The sequence below is a fragment of the Schistocerca serialis genome, chromosome 4 (genome assembly GCF_023864345.2).
Source record: "Schistocerca serialis cubense isolate TAMUIC-IGC-003099 chromosome 4, iqSchSeri2.2, whole genome shotgun sequence".
Lineage (NCBI taxonomy): Eukaryota > Metazoa > Arthropoda > Insecta > Orthoptera > Acrididae > Schistocerca > Schistocerca serialis.
The window spans coordinates 253,039,314-253,053,863 of record NC_064641.1 but is presented as its reverse complement, the minus strand read 5'-3'; positions in this window follow the sequence as shown (position 1 = coordinate 253,053,863).

Genomic DNA, 14,550 nt, shown 5'->3' with positions numbered 1-14,550 from the left:
CCCTACTGGCTACAGAAATGTGGCTGTTGGCTGTGTAAGCAATCGCAGCAAGCAGCTAGATGCAACATGGAAAATTTTTACTGCCGCGCCCAAGCTGCTAGATTCACGCATCCGCAGCAGGCGCGGATCTGCGGGGGTGGGGGGCAAACCGAGGTATCTGACACGGGTGACAATTGCGCGGGGGGGGGGGGGGGGTGTCACCAAATTCATATTCTTAAGGAGAAAAAAACCTTGTTTCACAATGCGCTTAGCATCCAGTGCACGTTGGTCTATCGATTACTCTATGATTTTGAAACACATCCCTGTTGGTTTTTGAACACACTCATAAGTTGATTTCTGAATGAATCATAGGTTGTTTTTTGAATGCGTGCATAGTATACGTGATGTCTGTCAGGGGAATCCTCGTCGCATCTAGAAATAAACTTTCCTGCAGGCAGAAGGGGACCGGGCTGTACGTGCTGAGCGGAGTAAAGCCAATCGCTGTCTGATTATATTGTTGATTGGGTTTGCAAATGATCAGCGTTGTTATAATTACGAGGGAAATCCATAGTCAGAGTACCAGAGTGGGAATGGAAATGGCTCTGAGCACTATGGGACTTAACATCTGAGGTCATCAGTCCCCTAGAACTTAGAACTACTTAAACATAACTAACCTAAGGACATCACACACATCCATGCCTTAGGCAGGATTCGAATCTGCGACCGTAGCGGTCGCGCGGTTCCAGACTGGAGCGCCTAGAGCCCCTCGTCCACACCGGTCGGCACCAGAGTGGAAATAAACGACTAACAGAAATAACAGGTAAGAAAGATTACGTATTATCTTCTCGGTGTATCCAAGAAAATGAAATTTTGTCAGAAAATTTTTGGCCAGATCGCTACACTAGTAACTGCCAGTTTTATAGTTCCCGTCTAGCAGCCGCGTAAGTTCTATTCTGGAAGTAGCGCGGAAAATAGTTTGTACGAAAATAACAACGCATAACCGGAGAATAATCAGGGATAACTAAACCGGTGATTCTGGCGGGGTTAGTGAAGTTAATCGGCTAGAAAGTTTTGACAAAGGCAAGAATAGTCATGACAAAATTGTTTGTTAGAACGAGGAAGAAGAAGAAGCGGGGACATCACACAAATTAGGGAAGAATATGACGATTCCAAATTTATATAAAAATCTCGTACTACTACTTTTCGATCTCATGCTAGAAAAACTGGAGCATATGAATGAAATATGAAACTATTTTCTAACATAAAGCTTTTTGCTTGTAGTAGGCCTAATAGGCATTTTATGTTGGTCTTCGTGAATTATATTCTGTTGTGTTATAAAAATGACCATTTGTACCAAAACAGTCTCGTTTATTTGGTTTGTGCTACATTTCTGCAGTGTTAGAAAGGCCTATTTTGTTTTATCTAGCAAACAGTGACAAAATAGACGTAATCAGATCGAGAAACCACATAAGTCTTGGGTACTATTTGTATTAACAGCTTACGCAGTATTAGACAACGATATTTCGATTTTTCATGTAGCTAAACCTTTGACGAACTTTGATGAGGTAATAGGTTCTTTCCCAGAAAGGAAAGCACTCCGTGTAAAGCTGTAGCAAGATTAGAGAGTAAACAATGCTAGGAGCTAAGGGTTGTAGAAATGTGTACTGTCTTGCTTGTCTCTTGTCTTTACTGGTTTTATGTATACTATATTTAATTTTATGTTACCCAAAACTTAAAGTTTTTAGCTAACTGGCAATAAAGAGTGCAAATTTACTGAAGAGTTCTTGTTCTACCGATTACAAATAATCCCATCCAGTATTAATTGCGGCCACCTGGAGTGACCGTGCGGTTCTAGGCGCTACAGTCTGGAACCCTGCGACCGTTACGGTCGCAGTTTCGAATCCTGCCTCGGGCATGGATGTGTGTGATGTCCTTAGGTTAGTTAGGTTTAAATAGTTCTAAGTTCTACGGGACTGATGACCTCAGCAGTTAAGTCCCATAGTGGTTGGTTGGTTTGTGGGATTAAAGGGACCAGACTGCTACGGTCATCGGTCCCTAAGTCCCATAGTGTTGAGAGCCATTTATTAATTGCGAATTTTTTTTTTAAAGAGGGGCAAGAGCGACTGGGAGCAAGAGAGGCACCACAGGACATTTTAATTTACGCTGCCCTGATTATAGTTTGATGGTATCCAGTACAAAATATACAAGTTTCAATTCCACGGAGCGAAATACAGTGACGTGAGATAGAAGAATGGCACACTTAAGACCAAATAACGTGTCTTACATTTCCTCGCTCATATATGTTTTATGTATCAGACTCTTCAGAAAGATGTGCGCTACAAAATGAACATCTTATGGCAAGGGGGGGGGGGGGGGGGGGCACTATCTTAGTATTGCCCCGATCCGGAAATATCGTAGATCCGGGGCTGATGCGCAGAGTAGTCTGAGTTACAATGGGAAAGTGTGTAGTCTCCACGTGACCCGTGTTTACATTTAGTGATTTTGATGTTTCCTCATCGTTTACTGCTCTTACGTCAAATGAAAACAAAACGGATTTCTGTGGCCAGGAGCTATCAAGTGAATTAAAATACATTCACATGATTACGGAAGGTTAATATATGTTATTAGTTTCAGATTTTATTTTATTTCCACTTTTCTGACAGTCATGCATTAATCGCCTTGTAGAACAAGGCAGTCAATGTGTTTGAAACGAAGTGTTTAGTTCCATACTATCGGCTAATTTCAACTGCTCGCTGCTTTTCTACCGCACATTTTCATCTTGTAGCACATATTGCATAATGCCATAATAAAGAATCAAAAATGAGTTAATACAGTACTGGTACTCCAAGAAAATTTACATCCCGAAACCCACACTGAAAAGCTTAATATCAGGTCGAGGATTACTCTTTTGGGAATCTGGATATACGAATGTGCTCTTTAAGTATGCACTTTATATGTGCCATTTTAGTATGGTTCACGAAATTCCGATGCTCTTGGAGTAACCTCTGATGTCTTGTTTCTTTTATGACATAATGTAAGATCTTTTAATGTTTTACACGTACGAACATGAGGGCTTCCTGCGTCATAACAGCTGCCAAAGTGCGGTAGCGCCTCTGACGGTGGCGCTCTGACAACTACTGAAACGAACCTATTTCTAAATGGCCGCGGGAAAATATTGGGAATGGTGATTTGAAAAGCGTTACTTTCAAAGTAAATTTCCTTTGACGCAAGTTGAACTATGTGCGAGAGTGTACGATGAATTTCTTAAATCACAGAGCGTTTGATGACGAGCCATTTAGAAGTATTTCGAGCCCAGAAGATGAGACATTCATGTCGTTTTTATAAGCAAATTGATGTAGTGGCACGGGAAGCTCTCTCTCCTCTGCAGTAGCTAATTTATTTGTAGAAACCTTTGAGGACAAGTCAGTGGACTCGGCTAAAACTTTTCCTGGCACATTTGTGTGATCTATCTTAAAGTGCAACACGCACAAAAAATATCAACATTATATGTGAAAGCTTAGCTTCTCCGGCAGCTGATTAACCTTAGAGACCAAAATTATGTGTGAAAGCGTTGCTTATCTTGTAGCAACAGTATGTATATTAATTTAAAACATTAACTTTTCCTGTTTGTGTATCCGCGCTATTTTTGATGTTACTATTAGCTGACTACATCACGTGTCCTGGGATCTGAATATCCACGTCATTGGCTGGCGAGAACACGTGACATGAGCTATGACTAGCTTACAAAAGCGCATCGCAATCTCGATTACAATGGTTCGGAAAGTAACATGCGGTATTTGGTGGAATTCTAATTTATAAGTGTCAGGAAGTCGTTTCTGAAAGTATTTGTATGGAGTGTAGCCATGTATGGAAGTGAAACATGGATGATAAATAGTTTGGACAAGAAGAGAATAGAAGCTTTCGATATGTGGTGCTACAGAAGAATGCGGAAGATTAGATGGGTAGATCACATAACTAATGAGGAGGTATTGAATAGAATTGGGGAGAAGAGGAGTTTGTGGCACAACTTGACTAGAAGAAGGGATCTGTTGGTAGGACATGTTCTGAGGCATCAAGGGATCATCAATTTAGTATTGGAGGGCAGTGTGGAGGGTAAAAATCGTAGAGGGAGACCAAGAAAAGAATACACTAAGCAGGTTCAGAAGGATGTAGGCTGCAGTACGTACTGGAAGATGAAGCAGCTTGCACAGGATAGAGTAGCATGGAGAGCTGCATCAAACCAGTCTCAGGACGGAAGACCACAACAACAACAACTTTCGTAACATGAAAATATGCAGTGTACATGTTGCTGCACATCAAAAGGGGTTTTCTTCCCTGAGTTTCGTTTTCTAAAGTGCCGAGAAATTATACGCCCGTATATAAAAACATAACCATTCAAAAGGATTGATAAGTTTTACAGTTCCGAGGGGAAATGTACTGTCACTTAATAACGCGGAAAAAGTGTGTTTTCATCCGGGAGAAAATCCCGGGAATTTTTTTTCCTTGTCCACGTATACACCTTGAAGAATACATGAAACTTTAAAGCATAAGCTATTTCAAGGATTTCTTTTTCCACCTGCGAATAGTATTGCTGAGCTATGTCAGCAGGGGACTTTTCAAGTTGTTGGAGGCTCTGTAATCGTCTGGGGCGTGTGCAGTTGGAGTGATTGGGACCCCTGATATGTCTAGATGTGATTCTGATAGGTGACATGTACGTAAGCATCGTGTCAGATCAACAGCATCCATTCATGTCCTTTGTGCATTCTGAAAAACTTGATCAATTCCAGCAAGACAATGCTACACCCCACACATCCAGGAATGCTACAGAGTGGCTCCAGGAACATTCTTATGAGTTTAAACACTTCTGCTGGCCACCAAACTCCCCAGACATGAACCTTATTGGGCATATCTGTGATGCCTTACAACATGTTGTTCAGAAGAGATCTCCACCCCCTCATACTCTTATGGATTTATGGACAGCCCTGCAGGATTCATGGCATCAGTTCATGTTGAGTGGCATCAGTTCATATTGAATGTTTTCTTGGAAGGTCACAAAGCAAGGTGTAGAGTGTAATTTGTTTTTAAGTTTTACAAATGCTTGCTTGCAGGCTATTGACCACTTGAAAGGAACTTTGTATGAAGCAACTGGTGCAGAGGGTGAACCAGAGTGGCTGCACCTGGAGTAAACCTGTGTGTATGCTATTTTATCAAGGAACTGGTTGAATGAGGCAAAGCCTTAAGGGTGGCAACATTCTGTTTCAGGGGTTGAACTCATTGCCAAGAAATTTCATGATCGAAATACGTAATAGAGGGTTGAAAAAATTGTGACTTAGTAAGACTACAATGAAGGCCTGTGGTTTGCAAAACAGTGAAGAGAGAAAGGAGGTTACGTAGTATTCTTCCAAGTGCCTCTTACTGTGATATCATCAGGTAGCTGATGCAGCAAGAAACATTTCACATAACGTGCCTCAAAAAGTGTTGATAGATAGCTGGGGCACTAGCTACTCTAAATATTAAATGCTGATAGTGATAAAGACCAAAAGTTAGTTAATTACAAGCGAGTGTTTCATTGCATCATCTAATGGAACCTGCAGGTAGGCCTCAGCTAAGGCAATCTTAAGAAAGAATTGCCCCCTTGCTGATTTTACAAGTACTTAATCAGCTCAAGGCAGAGGGTATGTGTCAATAACAGACAGTGCATTTACGGTAACCTTAAAGCCTCACAAAGTTGGGGCTGATAGGATGCTATATTTTACAATAACTAGTGGTATAGCCCATTCATGTGTTGAAATTGGTCAGATAACTTCTAGTGACAACATCTGATCCAATTCAGAGTTAACTTGTTCATCACAGGTATGGTCCATGCCTGGAAAAAATGCAGCCGAGCCAAAGGTTTACGTGTGATACATTCTGTGAAGTTGTTCATGCGCCCTAATTCATCGGAAACAAATCCAAAAATTCAGAACACAATGAGTCTTGGTTGCAATAAGGAACCTGATGTGATAAAATATGCACAATGTCAGTAATAGAATATTCAAAAGCATCTAACCAAAAAAAATTTTCAATATGAGGGTCGTTAACAACCATATGTGATAGGATTAATTACACATTTGCAAGCTGTGGTGGCAGTAAATTGATCAAAAACAGGAGTAAGCTATTTCTTACCAGATGGAATATGACCGGGGCCAAGGGTGAGGGGCCTAGCCTTGCATACATTTGAGTGTTGAGAAATGAAATAACTGCTCCAGTGTCCACTTGTAGCCATAATGATTTTTTCAATGAAGAGCTTGTTCTGACCTGCAATTATGAAATAGAATGAACATCAACATCCACTTGTTCTGAGGATGGCCTTGAACGACAGACTGAATGCAATGTGGCTTTTCTTGTGACACTTGCGATATGATGCCCACCACCTAGGCCATGCGGCTCTCTCATGCTACACAAAGTAAGAGGAGCATGACAAAAGTGCCATGCGGTGTCCTTGTTACTGACGAATTTGTCCGTTGTGGCAAGATTTCCTGGCTTGAATTGCATCTACTTCCTCTTCATTTGGCGAGCTTGTTGCTATATGCCAAAGTGGTTTAGTATCAACATTGGCCCATGCTTCAGTTTGGTGGCCCGCAGCGTGAGAGACTTCAGAGGACTGAGAAATGTGTAAAACTTCGTCCAAGGATGGGTCTTCACGTTTAAAGACAAACTTCCTTATGGGATGCTAGGCAGATGATTGCATCTCTTGGCAGAGGAGTCTACATTGAATTTTTTGGAGATTGTGCTAATAAAGTGACTCTTATGGCTCAGACCCTGCAGCTCTGCTGTCCAAGCCCAATAAGACTGACGTGCCTTCTTGCGGCACCGGTAAACTTAGATGCAAGCGGCAATACAAGACACATTTCGTGTTACTGTACCTCATAACTTTCTGCAGTATAGTAATAATAGTACTGAGGCTGAATGTGGTAATTGAGGGTTTCCACACCTGTCATGTTGTACTGTTTAAGGGATTATTGGACTCGTTTTGTTGAGGTTTTGTAATTGCTATGTGGGCTTCAGTACAAATTTTCATCATGTTGCTTTCCTTAAAACAGTAGCCTGACACAACAACAAGCCAGGTTCTACTATATCATAGGCCACACGTTGCAAGGGTAAACACTTTTCCTTGGAATGGTTTTAGAAGCTGCTCTCTACAGAGGCATCAGCAGATAAGTTGTATGCCATACAGCCAGTGAAGTGGATAGGGAAATCAATCATCTACACTTGTTGAATGGCCTTCCCCAGTAAGCTTCATGACATTTTCATTTGTCTGGCCCAGCTATTTATGGTGGAGATGGTGAGTTTGCTGTAGATGATCACAATGTGATCATGATCCGCCCCCCTGGCTTATAAAATCACGGTGAGAGATGGAGAACAGATGGAAAAATCGACAACTTAGTTGTGAGAAGATGAAGGTACCGCTGTGAGTGAGAGTTCATTTAGTAAGCTTCTATTGGTGAAAGGATTGCTGAACTGATTCTGAGGCATGAGTCTGAATGTCACCATAAATTACATAAGGTGGGTGGATCTGCAAGAGCTTCCTGCAATAAAACTTTTAATCATTAGTTCTATGTTATATCAGTCCTTCTTAAATGACCCAGAATCAGAAACAAATTTGCTGGAAAATTTCAAGGATAAATTCACATTTTGATGTTAACTTCAAAAGCTTTTAGAGGCCACACTGCAGGTGTTATATAAATACTAGGTTCTGTTGCCGTTCTTACACACAGTCTCTAACCTATATTTCATGAGTTTTCTTCAGGAGGTACACCTGAAATCTTCATCGAGAGAGGAAAGGCAAAAGCATTTCATTAATTCACATACTACAGGGCGGAGAGTAATACTATTGACAGTTCACAATAAATCTGTTAAAAATGTTTGACATGTGGCAGTCACATCTTTTTCCCTTTCTGCCCTGTCAGCTGTATTTTCAAACAGAAGAGTTGTAGATATGAATAGAATGTATTTCTCATAGTACTGTGAAAAATGATACATCTCGTTCCACCAACTGGGAAAAGATTATCAATGGATTCATTGCCATATTTGGAGATTGCTGTGATTATGAGTAGACCTACACTTATAAAAACTTTAAGTTCAAGAACATCAATATCATGTGACAAAACATATGTTCTTTTGACAGTAATTTACCAATTTTATTCTTTGATGCTACTGAATCTTGTCTAAAATCTCTTGAGGTAAAAGTAGACCCCATACTTATCCTACATTTGGACTGCTACCCGAGGCATTAGCCCTAAATCACAGACCAGGAATCTGCAACACTGTGTTACATTGTCTTGTTCTGATATTAGTTGGTGATTGTGGCTTTCTCCATTTGAAGCAGTTTCCCCTATCATAAAAATGGGAATTACTCGGATCATCTTCACCTGTTTGTATGTCCTCCATCGCATCACCATCATCCTCTTCCTGTTTTGAATTCATATCATCATCACTTTCTTTCACATAATCTGGATCATTATCACTGTTATCAAAAACTTCATTACTCATTTTTTCCAAATGCAAAGTTCAGTTCAACTACTCTGAGAACTTGATAAAAATAACCAGTCTCTTCAGGTTCTTTCAAATTATTAGAGTGACCTGGCAGAGGCTACATTTTGTGAAGAAGACTAATTATGAGACACTGTCAATAATAACCATAATATATTGCACCAGAATCATCACAAAAAACAAAATGTTGATGAACGGGTCTGACAAATATGTGATCACGCCTGTCTGCAAGATGTCATGGCAACTGTGCTGTGGATTTACTGAAGGTCCAATAGTGCAATACAATCCCCACCTTTACAGTGAGAAACCAGCACTACAATTGAAAGTTACACAAAGGGATAAGGTGAAACAACTTCAGATATGGAGGGGATGTCCACCAGAAAGTGGTGTAATGTTCAGATGAGTGGAGTAGTAAACAGAAGGTGCAGAGTTCAAAGAGACCTGTTTGCATGTTTTTATCCTTTGTAGAAATTCTTTAGACAGAGAAAAATGGCTAAATTTTGGTAAATTTTACCAAATATTTTTCTTAAAAGTAGTTAAAGTTTCCATGAATCTGATCTGATTTCCTGTAACTGTCGGATATTTCTTGCTTTGAATATAATGATGAGAATTTTTCTCTGCTCAAATTTGTGATGATAATGCAGTATTTTACTGGGACTTAAGCCTAATCAATTAAAGGTAGTGATGTATGTTTTTCATTCAGTGAGAGAAATTTGGAACTTAACGCAATGTAATGAGGTTGCTACAGACATGATAGTAATGTATGTGTGATGCCATTTTTACCCTTACTTGTTGATGTTCCGTGACTAACTATTCTGGTAATAATCAAACATTGGGAGTTGATGCAGGTCTGCTGATAAATTTTCCCATAGTGGCGTAGCTGTCTCGTGTAAGAGTCTGCGTACCATGGAATGGGGTTACTTTGATTCATGGGGTAACGGATAAAAATCTTATAATTTGTAAAATGAGGAATTACTTCATTTCTGAGTGCAACTGTATGATTTTGTTTTTTGCGTTGGCAGCACGTACAAAAGGATCAGTGTCGGAGAATTTCATAAAAAACTTTGAGTATTGCATTTTAATTATTTCAAAGGCTTAAATAACTTAGAGTGTACCACACTGGATATGAAGGGGGTTAGAAAAAAATGATAGTTTATGATGCTGTGTGTTAATTAGCTTGAGTAAGAAGTCTTGTTATGTATTCTAACCTCCTCAAGCATTTCATTCATTGATAATTTCTTTTTATGTGGTGTCACTGATCATAGGCTTGGGGTTCTTTGATCATTGATCAGTCTCACCCCCAGACCTAACAATTTGGCTGTTTTTATCATTTTCAACATAAACTATCAATATATTTTCAGTTTTGACTTCTTTTTCCTATGCTATGCCAAGAACAAAGCATTTAGGTGCTCTTGCCTATTGCAATTATAATGAGGAAGTGTTGGAGCAAGCTTTAATAGCTGTTGCAGAAGGTCATATGACCCTGTATATGTGGCTTTTGAAAGAAATAATAATAAGTTTGCAATAAGTGCCATGGAAAATATGTGAAAAAGCCAGGAGCTCAGTCAATATTTTCTGAAAATGAAGAGGAATCTGTATTGAAAGCTTCTGCCAAATGTTACTGAGGATGTCCTGTACAATCTTGGAGAGCCGTGTGGCTCGATCAGCGATATTCCACTGCTGGTATGGGTGATATTTCTGGTGGTGTGCACAGAGCACGTGGTGGCGCCACCAACTGTGCCGATCAGGGATCAAGGGGTACGCTCTAGCAAGTAGAGAGATTTTTGCTTTGGAACGCCTAGCAGTAATGTCGTTTGGGAAGTCTACGGATAGTATAGGTGCCGTGCGAGGCAGCAAGGAGAGCACGTCTAAATGGGGCTGTTTTATCCGGGTGGCGGCACCATAGCAAATGTAGCCAGTGTGGAAGCATTCACGTTACTGGGAAGCTGTTGGTATATTTCGCTTCCTGCATGTCTCCTGGCACCGGGATCTGAGGCAGCTGGCTTCATTGAACAAGAGGGTAAGGGCCTTGCCTGTGCTGTGAATTCTGGCCAAAATCAACTACTGGGTTCAATGTTCTTGAATTCATTTTCTTGGCTGGCCGTTGTTACTCCTACTGAGTCTGTCCTCGAATGTGTTAATTTCAACTTGCTTAGTACGCAAGGTTATAGTGAGAGCTGTATGTGATGTGATGATTAACATTTACTAGGGCCTGGATTGCTGATACATTCTGTTTGTAGATTGCTACTGTCAGTGTTAACTGCCATTAAAACAGTTTGACTGGTCCATGTCTAAGTGCCGCCTGGTAATTGTATTTATATCACACGATGGAGTTAAGCCGGCCAATTGCTATGGATATACAAGGATAAAATTCCCCCTGGATATATTTTGTTGCAAATTGCAATAATATTACTGGTACGTTTCTATGTGAAGTGATAGTGTGTCTGAGAGACACATGTCTAACTCTAAATGAGTAGTTTTATAAATTCTTACAAGTTACTTAGAGGCCAGTTGTTATTGTGAGTTTAAATAGTTTGAAACTGATTCTATTAATGAAAGTACAAGAATTCATTCAATGACAGTATGTGGATATGGTAATCAATTCTGATTTAATCACAAATTGAAGTGTGGCTTTTGCTGTAAGTCGCCTTGTGTTTTGTGTCGGGGGAGGGGCACTCCCGATATACTGGGGGGAGACCGGTCTCGATATACCGTTAGCCTGCACGCTAGTTACTTGCATTTGATTTTGTTTTATTGGGACTTCTGCTGTTTATCTTGGTAGTGGGTGTGGGGTCCTGGGTTGCATCCTGCTTGTGCTGTTGTGTATTTTCTGCCCCCTTTGCCCACGCGTGTCGGCTAGCCATGTATCTAGTCTGCTCGCGGCTTAATGTATAATTGGCCTTACACAGATGAGATAATAGATTTGTATTGCTTAGCTGATGTTCGTTAATAAGTTGATTAATTCTACAGATGATGTGCTGTAATGAATCATTGTGTTTCTAGTTACTTAAGGCAGATGTCAGTCTGTTGTAGATACCCACTCGTTCTGGGATTTTTCATGCCTATTCATGACCGTTGCTTCTCCCGTTTGGGGTTCCATGCCGAGCCTGTATTGGAAACAGCTGAGTGGGTGGGTGTCCGCTTCTGGGCATAGTTGTTCTATCCCATGAGGTTGCTAGGTCACATGAGATTTTATGTTTTATATCCTAAATTGTTGGGTGCCTGCCATTTAAGTAACATGGTTGTGTGCCATGGTATCTGATTTGTTGTTGCCTGTACTCGGATACCAATCACTGCAGTAATGAAGGACTACATTTCCTCGTTAAATTTTAGTAAATTGTTCTTCAGGTTGATGATAGTTTTTGAGTAAATAATTTTTAACTCATTTCACTAAATGTGTAATAGGCCATAAGTGCCGTGGTTTGTGAACGTTTAAATTTTGAAGTAACTTGCTCTCACCTAAATGATAAATTTAAAAATGTGTTGATGGTTTTATTTGTTATTGTCTTGTTTAAATGTGCCAAATAAATGTTCAGTGCAACTATCAATGGTGATTGCCTGATGTGTCACTTGGTCCAGTCCTACCACCCCACAGCCTATTGTGCTGAGCTTGTGTTCTCACGTAAAAGTTGAATTCCATGCTGTGCTGACACATCATTGGTAGCAGAGTGTGGTTGTGTTTCTGGGTCCCTGGGTCAGGCATCACTATCCCATTGTTGTATCTGGTGATGAATTATGTTATTTATCTTAACTTGTATTTTCATTGTTTGAGCAATCTCTGTTGGCTGTATTATGGTATAGGATGATGAAGCCAGTCTCTGTTTTGCACGTCTTCGTGAACCTCTGCCTCGTCTCGTCGCCAATTTCACAGTCATCTTCGTCTGATAAGACACAGGGACGCTGAAAGGCGAGCAGCAGATGCAGTGAAGTACCACACACATTTCTTCTGCTTCCGTCATCGTAACAAGCAAACATGTCGACTCGATTCATGTAGTATTGACTTCTCTGACGCTAGAAAACCTGTGCTATATCGATGCCACGTGCAACTCGTGTGCAGAGAACGAGACACAAGAAGAAGTGAGCCTCTCCACCGTGTGAAAGGCAGTATCTAGCAGATACACACGGTAAAACATTCGACTTGCGTTAGCTCATAAATTGATACACGTCATCGTCTGCAAAATGGACACGTCTGCACTGCCCAGAGAGGCGACACTTGTATTGACACCTAGTGGACGGCTGTGAGACGAGGAGATGAGCTGTGGCTTCTGGGCGCGACTGTAGCGCTGCGCCCTGTAGCCAAGAACACTGCACATTGCTGGCGACCCACGTGTTTAGTAGTGACGCCACCGCTACGATGCAGCTGAACGTCCATCTTCTGAGAGCGAGAAAATTTTCGCAGTCGGCAGGACTCGAACCTACGCTCCCAGAGAGAATCTGATTTCAAGTCAGACGCCTTAACCACTTTTTTTTTTCTTATTTTTATCTCATTTTGTTCTTTATTGTTCGTTCCATTTGTTCGGGGCGGACGTCCTATGACAGCCATTCAGGTTCATCGTTGATCTATTAACTCAGTTTTTTGTTACAGAGGGCGACTAACCCTCTGACCGAACACGCTGAGCTACCGTGCCGGTAACCACTCGGCCACGACTGCCGACGGCTAAAGGGTCTTCCGACAAGTGGAAGTGCCACCTTTAGAAGCAATCCGATGGGAGAAAGCGGCGTGGCCTCACTCTTTTCTCTAGTGGGTCTATTGCCAGCACATTAGCCGTTACGAAAGTGTATTAATTTTCGTCCAGACAGGGGCTTGAACCCAACAGCCTTTGGTTGAAAACCTAACGCTCTATCGACTGAGCTATCGTACAGCCGCGTGGTGTGCGAGTGATTCGCATGTCGTAATTACTGGCTTCTGGCTCCAATGGCGACTTCACCGACTTACCGCTGACGCTAGTTTTCTGTCGTCTTAAACGATGGACACACTTCCAAGCAGCTGCGAGATCTCACGAAAAGAAACGCTGCGCCACTGTTTTTTCTGCACTCGAATGACTCAATTGCGATTCTTAAAAAGAAATGCATGCTCGCTCTGTCCAACACTTCCAAGCACATCCGTGTACTCACAAACTCGGCGTCGGCGCGAGAAAATGACGGGAGTGCACTCGTGGGCCTGCGACGGCTTTCTGCAGTCCCAGCGTCAGTGCGAGGCGAACCGGCAGCCACAGGAAGCAGCGGCCGTCGCGAAACTCAGTATTCTTCACCGGAAATTTTCGTCTTGTTGAGAATGGCGTCATTGGTTTGCACCCGCGTTCATGTGTGTGAAAATATTTGCTCCTCTTTTCGCAAAATCGCACGCAGCCGGTAGGACTCGAACCTGCGCAACCAGGGGGAATCTGATTTCGAGTCAGACGCCTTAACCACTTTTTTTTTTTTTATCCTCCACTACATTCCACCGCTCTACCAACTTTTTTTTTAGACGCCTTAACCACTTTTTTTTAGATGCCTTATCCATTTTTTTTACGCTCTAACCAACTTTTTTAAATTTTTTTAGCAGTCCAACGCCTTAACCACTTTTTTTTAAACCAGCGCCTTAGACCGCTTTTTTTTATTTTTCCCTGTTTCTTTTGACGCCTTAACCACGTTTTTTGTTTTATTTTTTTTATTTTTTATTTTTTTATTTTTTTATTTTTTTAATTTTTTTTATGAAAAACGAAACCCTTAACCTTCTATGAAAATAAATTGGAATGGTGAAAATGACAACGAAAAGACTTCGCCCTTGGGCATAGTAGATGTGCTGCTCGAAGAATAAACGTAACATAAACACAGCTTTTTATCTCACTCAATGAAAGTTCCTGTAGCCAGTGTCCAGCGAGTCAGTGAAGGCGGCAGTGTGAGGGGGAGTCCAGACGCGACACAGAAGCAGTGGGGCCTCTTCGCGGCACTATTGGTGTCCCGCGGCCCGGCCTCACCCCTTCACACTCAGTTGTCCTATCCGATACCCATGCGATGAAACGCTATTTTAAGCATATTGCCGAACAGTTTCCCATG